The 17,646-nt window shown below is 25.3% G+C and overlaps 2 protein-coding genes across 5 annotated transcripts in view; one reads left to right on the top strand and one right to left on the bottom strand.

The window, feature by feature from the left end:
• Positions 1–17,646, bottom strand: part of LOC122855527 (teneurin-m) — a 306,365-nt gene that overhangs the window by 245,934 nt on the left and 42,785 nt on the right. The window lies entirely within an intron of this gene.
• The window catches only part of LOC122854033 (peroxisomal hydratase-dehydrogenase-epimerase-like), a 96,265-nt gene continuing 88,992 nt past the window's right edge, over positions 10,374–17,646 (top strand). Inside the window, exon 1 of the mRNA XM_044154443.1 lies at positions 10,374–10,470. The gene's annotated coding sequence lies outside the window, so the exon portion shown is untranslated. The remainder of the gene's footprint in view (positions 10,471–17,646) is intronic.

Raw genomic sequence — 17,646 nt, 5'->3', positions numbered from 1 at the left:
CTGGCTTCTCAGATACTACAGATTGGTCGACATCCCTTGAATATAAACCAGAATTATAACCGCACTTGCTCAAACTTATCTAAACTATTTTCGATGTCAAGGGTCAATTGCTTTTAGATCATTTAATTTTGAATTTTTATTACAAATTAATTTCAAATACAAAAAAAAAAAAACCAATCAATTTATAAACAACAAAAAAAAATATATATATATTTTTTATATTTTTATACAACACTCATTTTTATATATATAACAATATTTTTATTTTTTTTATGATGCGGTCAAAAATAATAAAAATAAAACACTTGATGATGGTATATATCTCGGGGTATGTTTGTGAGAGACGTATCGTTACTCTTCATCCCTGAAAATGGTCTTTAATAGCGATGATGGTGAATTATTGTGTGGTTTGTTTTCTTGGCGCGACCACAAGTCCAGTGTCGGTGTCGAGGATTCGTATATGCGCTCAATGTTTACGTATATTATATATATGACTGAACCATCTTTGTCTTCAAGTTCTTCTTGGAAAAATAAAAATAAACATAAATAAATAAAATAAAAAATAAAGAGAGTAAAAGAGAGTCAGCGTTTCTTGACAAACGATTACGTGGCCACCACTTTCATGTAAAAGTAAGAAAACACTCTCGCTAAATCATAAGGAGCCATTACCAGTACTGTGAACGACCGCATTAAAGGTATAAGGTATACAGCCTTGTATTATTCTTTACTTGTGGGTATACTTATACACAAAATTGGGCTGGGAGGACTATTATATATGTCGGTTCTTTTACCCTTACTATATTTCTGAATTCAAAATTAAATCACAGCCCTTTATCATCTGCATGACTTGATAAAAAAAAACATATTTTTCTATTATTATTATTTTTTATTATCTTGAATTTCAGAGAATTTGAAAATAATAAAAATGAAAAATTGATTTGTTTTTCGAGATGATATAGCTTGAAATTTTTTTTTTGTTAGTGACATTGATTGCTGGAGTTGGATAGTATAAAATTGTGTCACTATTATGTAGGCTAAAACCTGGGATCATCCTGAAAAGTTTTCTGGGTCGAGTATTGGCATTAATCTTCAGATTACTTTTCAACATCCTATTGCGGTGAAAAAAAAAAAAAAATCTTTTTCACTAATTGAAGCTATCATATATATAAAAAGTATAAAATTTTTAAATGATAAAAAGAATTTATTCTCAAATTAAAAATAAATTATAAATTCTAATGAGAAAAGTTATCTGTAGATTTGTGTCATTTATGTATCTCTCTTGGGATTAAAAAAAAAAACCGTGACCTGATGTTTTAAAACCGTAAATTTTGACGATAAATAATAAAACACAAAATGTTGGCAAAGTGAAATGACAATTTTTGGAAATATGTATCTAGGCTACAGAAAAAAAAATAAAGAAAGTGTTTCATTTTCGAAATGGATAGCCGAAAAACACTCTAAAAAAAATACATATAGAAATTATAAAACAACAATGCTCGAGTCAAAAAGTTGACTTTAAAAATAGACACACCTTACATCTCAATGAAAGGCAAACCGTAAAAAAAAAAAAAAAAAAAAAACCATACTGATATAAACTCAAGGCTATATAAATTCACTCAATAAAATAAACAAAAAGTGGTATATATAAAACATTGATATAAAAAAAAAATGAAATCCATAGAGATCGAAAATACGCCTCTAATTAAAATTTATCGAGTACCAACCCCAATAACTTGCGCATCGTTTTTGGCAATCAATTACACTTAATTCAAGAATGTCCGTAGCCTCTAGCCAAAAACCCAGTTATATGTTTAATGGTTTAGCGACCGGATCCCAAGCCACACACACACATACTACCCCCAAGGTAACATTTTAGACTTCGCATATAGGGTAGTGTGTAGTAACTTGCACGTGGTGCTTTGTCAAGTGGGTAGACATTGATGATGATATGTTGACCATTTAAAAAAATCTATTAGTTTATTTTTTATTTTATTCAAAATTTTATCATTCATTATAAATCATATTTAATGGATTTCTTTTTTCTATATACTCAGTAAAATATAAGTTAAAAAAGTAAAAAATAAATAAAATGAGGGCACAATATAGGGCATGAGGGAAGAAACCTGGTACAAATTTCTGTTTAGAGTTTTGGTGAAAAACCACAAACACCCAACAACCACAAAACTTTATCAACTTCGATCAGTATGAGGATTGAAGCATGATGTGCAATGAAGGTTATTTCCGGTCCAGGTATTCACAAGTTTATTCCACTTTAATGTTAACCATCTATATAAACAACTAGATTCATCATCATCGAACTTGGTGTATATCTAATAACTTTAAATTTAATCTTTCTCTCAATTAAATTACAAAGAAAAAAATATAAATTACTTTTTGCATTTTTATAAATTGTTATTTAGTAAAATTTTATAAGAAATTCATTTGATGAGCCTATCTTGGTTTGTGTTTCAGCGATTGATATAAAAGTAAATTTTTATCAAAAGAAAAAGTGTCAAATGGAAATACGATTCCTCCTTCAATGCATGGGTGAACGCGTGAGGCAGGATGTCACGAGTTCTTTCAACGGTATGTCACGTACATTTGCGATTTTTATATATTTTTTATTTTTTTATTTTTCCATCTTCTTGAAAAAGAAGTTTAAATCTTCTTTCGTATACTCTAACAATACACTGTGTTCTGGATTCAGGATTTTTGTAATCTTTTTCTTTAGTATATACATATATATATCTCATTTCCATGTACAACTCTATCAAGTCATGTTTTTAAATTTTTTTTCTATTCATTCTTTGTGGTGGTTTTTATCACAAATAAATTCCAGAATAGTAGCTCCAATTTCAAAACACCTGGTAAATGTATGAAAGAGATTTGCTGTTTATTAAGAAATGAAAAAAAAAAAAAAAAAATGAAGCTAAAATCATTATAATCATTAAATAAGATGGCTTAATTTTTTTGAAATATTATTTTTATATTTTTCAATGTCAGTTTAAATGATTTGCATATTTTTTTTGAGTCTAATTGGATGGTTTACTTATGATGCATTGAAAAATGATGATAAAAAATTGAATGATAGTAATGCAGTTGCCATTTTCGAATGACTCTCCAATCGATTCTATACTTGTATAGAAACCCACCTCCTCATTTTCCATTTTTTTTTTTTTTTTTTACTTCTCTCCCTTGCAGTATACCATCAACAAATGTGCGACTCATCGTTGGTCGTTGTTAGTATAGTACGAGTTTTGCATAATAATGAATCTCGTCGACAATGCTAACGAGTTGGACGAGCATCATGGATTTTTGTATGTGTTAATAAATATATATGTATGTGTTGGAATTTCGTATCGCGTTTCTGCCATTTTGAAATTTGTTTTCGCACATTTCTTTTCATTCTGACCCATCATCCACCCTCGCACTTGCATCACTGACCCTTGTCACGGCCTCCGCGACGGAAGTGTATGATTTTTGCTTTTTTTTGAAATTATCATTATTATTATTTTGGTTTTTTTTTTCTTTTTCACTTGCTTAGTTGCTTGAACAATTGCACATCATCTGGTGATGTTGTCGAGCATGGTGTGACCGCGAAATTCACTTGGCAACTATCTGACAGACAGGTGGTGCATGAAGTTGTCCGGATGACGGCTTTCATTTTTAACAAACTTTTTAAATGTCTTATTTAATATATAATTTTTTTTTTACCCATGAATTAATACGATATTATTCAAATTAAAAAGTAAATTTTTCATTGTTAAATAATTTAACATGTGAATTAATTTCATTTAATATTTTTATTTAAAAAGTAATATTAAATTATTAACTTTTTTTAATTTGACTTGAATTTAAAAATATATTTTTTCAATTATATTAAAGAGAAATTAACATTTGAATAAGGTTGATGTAAATTAATCAATTTTTTTTTTGTTTAATAATTATCAATTTTATTTAATTTATGTAAAAATCATTTAAAAAAATTTACATTAATTTATCAATTTTTTTTCAGCAAATTAAATAACAAAATAATTCGATAATAATTAACATCCAGTAGAATCATTAAAAATTTAACAAATTAAAAAACTTGATAATGATAAAAATAAATAAAAAGAAAAATTTTTCGATATGAACTGCAGATTAAAATTAACTTTGGTGATTTGTATAATAAAGCTGACTTGAAAAAAATTTAATTTATTATTAAATCACTGAAACGATGGTTATATTTAAATTCAAGTATATTATTTTTATTTATTTATAAATAAAAATATTTCTTTTGATCGGTATATCCACAAGAAAATAAATCAATTTGGTTTCCAAGTATAGAATAAGAGTGAAACCATTATCCTAATTGGTCGAGCTTTCGATATCCCTTGTAGCCCCCCAACATGAGAAAAAGCTTTTCTGTTTCTCATCTTGAGTCTCTTCAGGTTTCTATATGTATTCAATGTACCCTATTTTTTTTTTTTTTTTGTCTGTTGTAAGAAGAGTGCTTTTTTTCACTCGGGTGTGTTTATACAAAGCAAGATAAAAAACAGGCTTTTACAAGTACCGAATATTCTATTTATTTTTTATTTAAATAATAGATACAAAAATTTATTAAATAAAATTCAAGCCAAATTGTATTTAATTAAATTTTTACTTATTTTTTTTTTATTAATAAATTTTTAATTTTTAATCAAGTCTACTTTAAATCAAAGAATAATTGATGCAATATAAAATATATTTTGTGACAAAAAATTCTACGTCCCATCAAAAGCACACTTTTTAACCTCGACTAAAGTTAAAACTGTACATTTTGCAGTACTATAATGTTACACAGTAACACGAATTTATTTTTTTCATTTTCTAGCTTTATTTTATCGTCCACTGTACATTAAATTTTACACACATTATTTTTATTTTTTTTTTTAATTAGAATTTTTTTATTTCTCGCTTATATTCACTGTCTGTCGAGGTGTTCATAATTTTTTTATTTTTATTTTTCAACTGTATGAAAAATAGCAAAAAAAAAAAAAAATTTAATTAAAAAAAAATTGATTTATCATGATTCTAATATTTAGAATAATATACCATATAAATGTTATTTGAATTTGATTACTTTCTTCGTATAAAATTTTTCTTTTTATCTTAATTTGATGGGTAAAAATAAACAGTAAATTTCAAAGAGATTTCGATCGTATTCATGAGCCATCGATATAAATTGTCATGACACACGCACCGGTTTTACTTATTCGTCCCTGAAAAATAATGGACAAACCATTTGTATTCCATGTCCATCGATTGGACCCCACACGATTAAAACCCGGAAATCCTAGCCATCAGTTTTTGATTATCAAAAAAAAAAAAAATTATCATTATTCAACAATACAATAAATTTTCTTTCAATTGTCTAATTTTATTACTTTTATTATTCAATTCCCACAAAACTAAATAAAAAACTCTTTTTTAAAATTTTTTTAAACTCTATAAATAAACATTTTTCAAAGCAACAACTCACATATTATACAATAGAAAAAAAAAAATTAAATACACCTCAGTTTTGACACGATGAATAAGTAATTTAAAGTGACAAAAATAATATTTAAAAAAAAAAATTGTAACGTCTATACAGGTAACGATAACTGACAGAAGTTTTTTATATACAAAAAGCTTGCTTACAGTGACTTTTGTATTAAAAAATTTCGTTTATTTTTAATAAACAAATGGGGATAAAAATAATAAAAAAAACCAACAATACATACATGATAAAATTGAAAAAAAAATTCAAGTAAACTTACTGAATGTAAATATTATTTGTTGGTTTTTGATCTGATATGTATTAAGCCTTTCAGTGAATAAACATAAATGCATAAGTCTTGTGGCATTCTGTGACAGCTATTAAATCACTTTAAACCACTGCGAATAAATTAAGTATGATTTAATACCATTGGTATTATGATGCACAGCCAAGGTATACTCATCATACATATATTTGTGTATATGTTGTCTTCTCTAAATTCATATATACAAGTATATTTATTTGATGTGCGCTAGACACGTGGGTGAATATGCGAGTCTTTTTGTAAAATCATAAAGTTAAATATTGTTTTGCTTCTTGACATATTCACTTTTTGCCCGCGATTTTTTTTTGTCTCTTTTCTTTTCCATTTAGAAAAGTAAAAAAATAATTTTGTTGTTGCTACAAATGGAGGTATTATTACATGCTTTTTTTTTCATTGCGTGTTAGATTTTTATTCATATATATAAATGCGGGTGTGTATTTTTATGTTAAACTTATGCTGTGTGAACTCTGGCTTCATGGTGGGCGGTTTATATGCTATATCATATAAAAGGATATATTTTTTTTTTTTATTTATAAATATATATTTATTATTTAATCGTCAAACTGACAACGTTACGCACATCATAATGAAGATAGGTGAGGCACCCATCATCTTGACTCATTTTCAAAAGTATAATATTGACCGGATGTCACGTACATACATACACAATTACCAAAATAAAAAAAAAAGTTTAGTTTAAATTTAAATGCACTGTAATTGTATTGTTATATACATTTTTTTTTTTTTTATTTTAATAATGTAAATTTATCCAATAAAATATTTAAATATTAATTTTATAATAATTTATTTAAAAATTAGCTATCAGTAAAATTCAAGTATTATTAATTTTCATAATTTAGATTATTAAAATACATGATTAAATTAAATTTTCAATTAATTTAAAATTTTTTTTGTAATATTAAAATATTTATTTGGGTTATGGTATTGATATTAAATTTGAATTTGTATTGAATCAACCAAGTGCCAATTAACAGATGAATCAATATAATTCATGGATGTGTATATATATATTTATAGAGTGACACAGTGTATGTAGTTTATGTATTTGATTGTCGTTACTTGGTAAAGTACATTTACTAGTTATACAAGATATATCTCATATATTTATGTATGTCAAATCATGGTACTTACATACGCATGATAAACCAGGCTATGTGTTCACCTTCATCACAGGAAATTAGTGGATGCTGATAGATCCAATCGATTATGTTAGTTTGTATTTACCCATATATACACGATCACGATATTATATTTGTATAATAAATAAATATATACATAAACAAGCAAGTTGCTTTGAATTAACGATAATTATTAATATAAAATTATATTTATTACATGATGAATATAATAACTCTTCTTCTTTTTTTTGTCATTTAATAATTCAAATGATGATTTAATTTATTTTATATATACCTTTTGAAATAACGGTTTTAATAATTTACAATTATTTTGATGATTTAATAGTGACAATAGCTCCCGTTAGATATCAATAATTTTCATGACTGTCAAGACATAAATATTCATCCCACACATGTGTTATTAAGAGGACAACGAGTTGTCCTTTCTTGGATATATAACAAATCAACATGTCGTGTATGACAACAGCTACATTCATGTTGTATTTTATTATCTATAAAATTATTAATTTGCAAAAAAAAAAAATTATAAAAATTATTTACTTGATAAAATTAACAAGAAAAAAAACACTAATTTAGAAAGTTTTAGAAATTTTATTCAAGATTTTTTATATCATAAAAATCATTTAATATATATAAATTTGATTGTCAATTAATTATTTTGTATTATTGAATATTTAAAAAATTTAATAGCTAATTAATTGTGACTGTTTCATAAAATGTTTTTGTGTTTGACAAATATTGCATGAAAAAAAAAAATGAAATAAACGCACGTAAATCGGTGAAAAATATATATTTTTTTTTGTTTTGTTTTTTAACCATTGAAATAATATCATGTGACAGCGTGGTGTATCATTGAAATACGCACAATTTTTTCAAACAACGTGATAAAAAAAAAATTGTATCAGTCTCATTTGTCGTTTAAATTTTATGAATTTATTTTCTTTTTCATTTTTAATAGTTTTTTGTTTGTTCGATTGAACGTGTAATATTTCTCTAGTGTCCCAGATATGCACATTTTGTATTTTGTATATGACCTGATTTTCATTTTTCACATTTACAAAATAATACTGAATTTAATATAAATAAATTTTCATTTATCGATTGAATTATAAAAGCATACTGTGCTTGTTCCATTTTAATTTCCGTTATTACTAAATATTTGATATATTTTTTTTTCTCCACAAAATTTAATTTAAATAGTATTTTATTTGAACAATTTCATTTTTTTTTTCCAATGATATTGGGATATTTTTATTTACTTGAATAAAAAATTAAACAATATTAAACACCAATAAATATTTGAAATTTGTGTGATGATAGATTTTTATTAAAAAAAAAATGAGGTCATGGCAAAAAAAAAAAAAAAGTTTATATGATTGCAAGCGAAAGAAATAAGGAAATTGAAAAGTAGAAAAAAAATTCAGCTGACATGTTGGTTGCAAATTCGAGAATTCCGAGTGACCTATATATTTGAAAGCTAATATCAAGGGATATTAGAAGCGCGTGAACTGCTATTGCAACCAAAAACTTAATGAGGTATAAAATATGACCTGTATTCTGTCGTTTCAACTGAGAATACTAATATAAAAATATAAATCATTTTCTTTTGCTATTTTAATATCACAAATTTTTAACAATGTCACTTGATTGGTATATTTTTATCTGACATTTTTTTTTTTTTTATTCAAATAAATGACAAGGTTTGAGTGAAGACAGGATATAGATGTTGAATATTCAAAAGTACAATTTTAAAATTTTATATTAATAATAAATTATATTTTAATAATCAATTTACTCAGTACATTAATTTTATATTTAACTTTATATACAAAATTGATTTAAATTTCAAATAAATTTACAATTATATTTTTTTGATTTAAGCATTTGGCTATTTTAAATAAACTAAAACATTTTAACTTTTTTTTTTCTTTTAAATAGATTTCATTTTTTAATAACAAATTTATCATTAATTAAATTAATCTAAAATACAAAGACTAATTTTTATGTATTTATTTACTTAAAAATTATTAATTTAAACTTACGTAGTACTATTTCAAAGTTTGTTGTTGGATTTAATAAACTCGCTTACCTAAAACAGAATAAATAAAATAATTAATTATTTACGAAATGTATTGTAAACATAATTAATTTAATATTATTTAAATTGTAATTAATTTGTCTGTAATTGTCTTTTTTTTTTATTTTATTTTGAATTTAATTTACTGAAGGGGTTGTTGAGAACGAAAAATAGTTACAAAGAGAATAAAATATAGCCAGTGTAAATGGTCGTTTGTAAATCGTCACAAGGCTCGATGGGCATCGAATTGAATCTGTTTAGAATTTACCGATTGTAGGCGGACAGGTTGCTCAGCAAAGTTACGTTGACATTTCTGATTTTCGAAGGCATTAGCATGCAGTGTGAATCCAAATGCCAACCCTGCATTGCAAAATGCGTGTCACGTTCCATATAGTAGCTGAGCAACGTCAACAGTGTTATATATATATTCAAATTGGCAAAAAATTGAAAATAATATATTATTTAAAAAACAAAAAAAAACGAGAAAATTTCAACATTAAAAAAATAATATATAGACACTATTTATCATTTACACAAATAAATTAATCTATCAGCAATATTTTTTGAAAATGAAAAATCGAAAAATATATTAATTTTCTAAAAATAAATTTCAATAATATTGTTGGAAAATTTTTTACAATATATATTACCAAAAGATATTTTTTAAGAAATAAAATTTCGCAAATATATATTTTCAATTTAAAATTTTCAAATTGAATTTTACAAAAATTGAAAAATTGAAAATGGAATTTCATTTAAAATTTAAAACGTGACGAAAATTAATTGTTGATAGTTAAAATAAATTACCATATAAAATTACATTGATTATTTAATAAATTAAAATAAAAAATAAGATACATTAACTCATTTGCACTCTTGAGAATAATATTCATTGTTATTTATAGTGTAAAGTGCTGTAATGCGTATGTGCAAATAATTTTGTTTAGCCTCAGGGGTATACTTGCAGACGTTTCATTCTATGTATAAATGGCAAACCAGGGTGTATCGTCGCCAACTATTTTCCCACGTTACTTATTCATGCCTCTTCAACTGCTACATTTTTTCCACTTTTCTTATTTTTTTCTATTTATATATATATGAAGTTTTATTTTTATTTTTTAACAACCAAGTTATTTTTTATTTTTTCAATGTCTTTGAGGTCATTTCAATATATGAACCTATTTATTTTATGCTCATAAATATCCATGAATAATACCAGTTTAAAATATTTCAACTGAATTAATTCAATGTCTTTTAAATATTTTATTTATATTTTTTTTTTTATTTTTTTCAGTTGAATAAAACGTGCTTCGATGTTTTCTTGGATCGACCTTTTTTCCATTTCATGGTGACCCATTTATTTGGCAATTTTCCAAAACCGATTAGCTGGATATTTCAAGCAAAGGTAAGACTTATAATATTCTATTATTTTTTTTCGTTTTTTTTTTTTTTTCATTAATAATATTTATATTGCAAATTGTTTAAAAAAAAAAAAGTTTAACTCGAAAAGAAAATAACTAAATAATAATATTTGAGAGGAAAAATCATGACCTCTGTATTTTTTCATTATGCAATTTTTTTATTGTATTTTTTCTTTGGTACATTGTGCACTTTTTATGCCAATTGAAATATGCAGCATGTTGAATAATACACGCAAAGCCGCTAAAGTTCTTCGTGAACGGATCTCTACTCATACCAGAGGACTCGCTTAGGACGGAAGTAAACCCAAATAATTCACATCGTCGTGCGAGGATTGCGTGCTGTGCTTTTTTACCTTTTTTTTTTTTCATTTTTTTATTTCTCATTTCAATTTACTTTCTGCTTATACGTTTATTTATCCCTCGTTTTTTATTTGCATTGGTTTTTTTTTTTTCAATTATTTTCTACTATATATTTTATCTCATCGTGTCTTCAATTTAACAATTAATTTTCATTAAATCCAATTAACAATAATAAAAAATATCAGTATTACCATGAAAATTAAATTATCCAAATATTTATAAATATAAAATTTTAATAAGTTTATATAAATATAGTAAAGTTAACTTGATCAACAAATTTAAATTTGATAAAAAATTTGTCAAATGGACTTTTGTGAGATTGTACATAGAGTAACGTTCGTGTTGATAGTGTAATAAAGAGGAACTTTGTCGCAGTATATATGTAGTAAAGATGGGCAGGTAGTTTCTACGTCTGGCTTGCGACGTCGCGATAAATTCCATTATCCGAATTTATCGAGCTTCTATACCAAACTAACGTTGTAACTAAATCACTCGCTTTCAAGTTTCTTCTTCATCGTTTTCTTTATTTTATTCCATTCATTAGCATATACCTTATCTACTTCATATTCATTTTTTTAATTTTTTTTTCAAATTAATAATTCTCAAGTCTACTGTTTATTTTTATGCAATTTAAATTTCACTTAAATCATTTCACACAAGCCAACTAAATAAATAAAGAAAAAAAAAAAAAAACAAGAAAGATAAAAATAAAAAAAAAAAAAAACTAAATGTTATAAATTTACTGAGGACGAATCAGTGGACACAATCGTAAAGTAAATATCCAAATGTATCACAGTGAAGGAAAAAGAATAAAAAAAAAAAAAACAATTAAGTACCTCTTGTATATGCAGTGGATATCATGATGCACGGATGTGGCACCTTTGAGGTCTAAAGACCATGAAAAAAATATAAAAGTAAAATTAAGAAAATGAGTAAAATAATTAAAGCAACGTGTGCGTGTGTTTTATTGTGTCTGTGCCTTGTTTGGTCTTGTTGTTTTGCTTATTTTTTATTTTTTTTTTTTGTGATAACAAGACAACGTGAAAAGAGACGAGGGTGGTTGGGTTGATTGTGAAGAAGAATTCTCACCGATAATCCAAGTGGCAGTAGGACACGAAATCAAAAAACAGGTAGCTCTAAAAAAGAGAAAATAGATTTTTTTTTTTTTTCAAAATAAATAAAAGGGAATATGGTCAAAGTCCTTGCGTGCAATGTGATACTTCCGGCGTTCAGTGAGACTAACGACGTCCTTCGTTGGTCTTATCTTCTCGGTCACGTATCCACAACGATGCAAAATGCGAGACTTTCTTGGTTCTAAAAACAAGTGAAGGGTGGAATAAGAGGTAAGGATGATAAAAGGAAGCGACATGAGACAAGAGTATGAGGTAGTTTGAAATAATAATCACAATAATTCTCGGTTAATTTAGCCAGTTAGAAAAGCGTCGTAAATATACAAAGTGTCATGTGTGTTGTGTGTGTAGTACAAAGTCCGAAACGGCCTGACACTTAAATAACAAAATATTCATGTGTGTACTGCATATATATATATATTTTCTAGGAAATTTAAGGGGCCTTTAAGTCAAGAACAAAAGCCACACAAAATGTTTGTAACATGTTTGTGTATATATATGTATTTTTAAGACTGATAAACCGAGTTGAATTTTACGTTATAAGTTTTTTAACGAGCTCGACACATGCTCAATTATTTTTCTTTGTCATATAAGTATATTCATAAAAATTTTTTAGTGATATATTAAAATTACTATTTGCTGGAAAATTAGAAAAATTTAATTTGTCAAATACATGAATCAAGATGCTTCTATTTTAAATAAAAATAACCAGTTCAAGAAATTTTATAAAATATAATTTATAAATATAGATAATATAAATTTTGATAATTATAAATTTATAATATAAATTTTGATAATTATAAATTTTTTGATTTATTTATTTATTTTAAATTGACAGTAGACGGCTACTTGTTGTTGTAAAAAAATTACAATATCTAATTGTTTTGTTAATGTAAAAGTAATTTTGTTTTCTGATAACAAGATGGAAATTTGAATAGATGACTTAATATATTGAGGGACAAAAATAAAAAAAAATAAAAAAAACATTTAGAAAGATGTATAGTCGTGTGGTAATAAGCGAGAAGACACGAGACACAAATCACGACAAAGCTAGTGCATTAGCTAAAATCGTGTTCGACGTGTATTCCAAGTGAATTTGTGTGTATCATTGGTGAAATTGAAGACATGTTTGTGTATATTTGTGTGACAAGATAAGAGAGAGTTAGATATTCGCCTATAGAAAAGGACAAGCAGATGTATCAAGGGGTACATGAAGAAAGTGATGTCGCCCCAAGTCTTCTTGTCAGCAATAAACAATGTATATGTTGTTATCATTAACATACAACTATATCTTATCATATCATATCATACCTCATCAAACTGCCAATTCCTTCAGGCAATATAGCCAATAATATTATTAAACACAATCTATTAATTCAATAATATTATAAACAGTGATAATCTAATTTTACTACAACGACTTATTGTCATTAAGCATCTTTTGATTCGTCTAATATTATTAATTAATTTTAAATTAACAATTTCAACTTTGATTATTAAAATTTATCATCCCATAAAAATATATATAACTTTTTTTTTCTATTATATTTGATACTGTTTAAATATTGGTCATTTAAAAAGATAAAAATAATAAAAAAATAATTTAATCCTTTGATGAAATTGTTGAGCCGCAATATGTCGATAAAAAAATATATTTGCATTTCAATTAAAACGCGTATATAAGAGGTACACCCCTTTTATATTTAAGTACAATGCTTTCAATGCCACTTAATACTCTTTCCCCGCAAAATCAACAAACATGGAAAGTAAAAATAAAATTTAAAAAACAAAAAAAACACACATTGAGAGTGTACGATAATAAAAGGCTTGAACGCGATGCTTGATGAATAAGGATTTTGTTATCCTTTGTTTTGATTTTTTTTTTTTTTTTATTGTTTTCTTTGTTTCTCTTTGGTTATATCCGGTAAGGGGATGACTACTTTATTGACATTGCCATGTAACGAGTCGAGGGCCACCAATCCACACGGGAGTCAATTCCAAATATAGTCAGCTGTAGAAGTTTGATTTTCATTTGCATTTACAATCTTATATACAATATAACTTTATATAAATATTTTTTTTCTTTTCTCATTGTTTTGGTTGTTGTCTTTATGAAGTATATATTGTTGTTTAGATTTATTATTTTATTATATCAACAAAAATATACAAACAAATTTCAATTGAATTTAAAATGGTTTTTTTTCATTCATTCATCTCAAGTTCATACATCAGTTGAACTTAATTTTTTTATTCATATAAACTTTTTTTCTCTGTCACTTTGTTGACTAGATATTTATTTATTATTTCTTGTATTTAATTTTTTTTTTATTGCTGTTGTTGTTGTTTAATGTACAGTGTTACGTCTATGTACAAACTGGCAAGTGTTTATTGTGTATAACAAGCATATATCTGTCATACGTATAAAACTACTTTGTCACTTCATCAAGATCAACAACCCTCAAATATTATACGCAATAACTGTTTGCAAGTGTAAGCAATAAATTTTCATAAATAAATTTTAGTTATCAATGAAAGTGGAACATCCTCTTTAAATTATGTATTTAAAGTTGCTTTAATATTTATTTGTTGTCTTTGTTTTTGTCCTATTTACTCAATTTTCATTTTTAAATAATTATTTTTTTTAATTTACAATTGTTTTTTTTTATTAATTTAAATTTTTAATTATATTTCATTTAGATTTTTTATTTTTATGCGCAAATAATTTATGAATATGTTAATTATTGCATTAAATTGTAAAAGGACCAGTTTCATAGTCACCGTTACGAATATCTCGTGGTTTTTTTTTTTGAATAACATCGGGAACCATTGCTGGGGTTTAAAATACAAACTCCCAAGATACAATCACACACAGTCATGGTTTCACGTGTGTTCGCGGTTGGGTACTTACGCAATTACGGGAATGGTCCTTGCAAATTGGATCTCGACTCGCGGATATCTCGATGAAAAAAATATTTTTTTTTTTTTTCAAATTAAAAACAACTGAAAAAAAATAAAATTGAAATTAAAAAAATTATAATAATCATAATTAAAGGACAGTTTATTGTACAAGAATACTCTGGCGAAAAAGTTAAAGGTTACAAATTAAAATTTTTCATTTTTTTTTGTAGAAATATTTTCATTTTGTCAAATAAATTATTTATTTTCATTTTTTTTTAATGCAGTTTTTATTTTTATACTGTTTTAACTACTTTAAAAAATAAATATTGTTTTAGAATTATAATTTTAACAACTTAGAATATATACAATTCATAACAAAAATTAGTTTTATGGAAAATTTTCATTTTCAGTATGAAATAGTATAGCTAAAGTCGTAAACTTAATTTTACATTCACAAGAAATTTTTTTGAGTGGTGTAATAAAGTATAAAGTTATTTTTTAAAATTATAATTCATCAAAGTTTTATATTTTTGTGTCTATATATTTAAAAATAATACTCGAATTATTTTATTTTTATGATCCGCTTGGTATAAATTGAAATTTTTTAGCTGTATCGTTAGAGTTGATAATAATTTAAAAACTAGAACGATTCAAAGTGATAAAGAAGTAGAGTTAAATATCGTTTGGTTGAGAGAAAACTTTAAACTTGAATAATGCTGCACACGAAATCGTTCATTAAATTTGTCTGAGATTCTTCGCTGAAATCCTTGGGGTATATTTGGCTATATTTAAAAAATAAAATCGAGGAAAATGAGCAAGACGAAAAAACTATTTTATCGTCAAACTTTTGAATTTAATGTGTCGCATTTAAAAAATCTATTTTTTTTTTACTCTTCTCAAATTTTTATATAATAAAACTCAACTACTCCTAGAGCGTTTTTCCTAATTGTTTTCTTTTTTTAATATTTTCAATTCCCACTTATAAAATTAATTACAAAAAATAAAATAATCATCACAGTGACATTTATAAATTGAATAATGTTTATTTTTTAAAATACTAATAATAATTAATGCTATTAAAATTTTTATAAAACACCTAGTAGATTTTAAAATAATTTTCAACAGAAATATTTAATTCACAGTATGTAGGTTGTAAAATTTTGTATGCTCATTGGTAAAGAGGGAGCTTTTAGTACAAGAGAACATGTTAAAAGGCCTTTTACAAAAGGGTGCAACCCTGTGTCCAGTATATATACTGACCATTTTACATATAATTCGAAGATGTATGTATACAATACAGTTGTGCATACGACAACTTTTGCACTAAATTTTAAGTAATTTGTGAGGTAGTAGAGAGACACACACACAAAGGTCAGACAGTTAACGTACCAACAAACAACCCTTCACCCTTATTTTATATACATACAACCCCAATTCAACACAAAGACTATCATCAACAATCATTCTCTATATTTACCCATCGAACCACTTAAAATGTATGCATATATATTTTTTTTTAAATCATAATATTTATAATTTAATATAAACAAAATTTTAGACAATAAATTTGACTTTTTTTCTTTCAATTAATTCAATATTTGATGGATATTTATTTTTATATTTTTTTGAGGTATTTTTAACTTTTTGGTTTGATGATTCGTAGAAGTACGAGAAGTTGGTATATATTGTACACTTGGGGAAAATAGTTTTCCTTGGTTTTGGGTTTGTTATAGTATGAGAAACTTGACTTGACTTACGTGTTGTATTTACATTGGATTTTGTATACTTCCAAAATGCTCACACTGAGAATTGCCTTAGGCCAAAGCCACAATGTGTTTATCTTAAAATATATATATATGGAATAAATGAAAATATTTTTATTTCAATATTTTAATATTTATACAGCGAGTATTATTAAGAGATTTTTTTTTATTTTTTAATTTGCAACTGACACATCATTTTTGTGTCAAAGAAAAAAAAAAAAGAACTCAAACTTGCTAAGTATATCCGGAGAAAAAATTTGATGACACAGTAGCAACTTTAGGGGGTGAAAACTTTTTTATTTTTAGCGTATGAAAATTAATTTATTTTAATAAATGACATGTCATTAGTTATTATATACAAAATGAATTGTTAAAAATTATATAGGTCTTGAAAAATCCATCAATCTGAAAACTTTAGTGTCGCAAGCTTTGCTGGACCCTATCGCTCTTCTATGAAAAAGTTTTCAATAGTTTATTTTTTCTCTCTTTCTTTTACTCTAAACCCTTTTTATCTTGTGAAAGTAAAATTGTGCGATGATGCTTTACATCAATACAACCAACTTGCAAAGGGGTGTCTGGCAATCCCGAGATTACACCCGCTAAAAAAAAAAAAATAGTAAATAAATAAAAAAAAAAGTTTTCTCTTTCCCTCAAATGAAATTCTACCAACATTTTTATTATATCGTTTTACCACAAAAAAAATATATATATACATACACACAACAAGGCATGTGTAATTTTTTTTTTGCTGTTCATAGTGAATACAAAAAAAAAAAAATATTTTAAAAACATTTTTTTTGTTTTTAGACATTCTGTAGTCAACCCGCAAAATTAAGATTTTAATTGCACTGACATGTAATTAAAAATGAGTGTTAAAAAAAAAAAAATGTTTTAAATGCTTGGGCAAATTTTTAATGTTAAACAAAATTTTAAAAAATGAAAAATTATTAAATTTTTTTATTAAATTCAAGCGTCGTGCTACTGTTATTATAATTTAGATTTCAAAAAA

Source organism: Aphidius gifuensis, linkage group LG4 (genome assembly GCF_014905175.1).
Source record: "Aphidius gifuensis isolate YNYX2018 linkage group LG4, ASM1490517v1, whole genome shotgun sequence".
Classification (NCBI taxonomy): Eukaryota; Metazoa; Arthropoda; class Insecta; order Hymenoptera; family Braconidae; genus Aphidius; species Aphidius gifuensis.
Note: the sequence above shows the minus strand (reverse complement) of the source record. Positions and strands in the feature narration are given on the sequence as shown.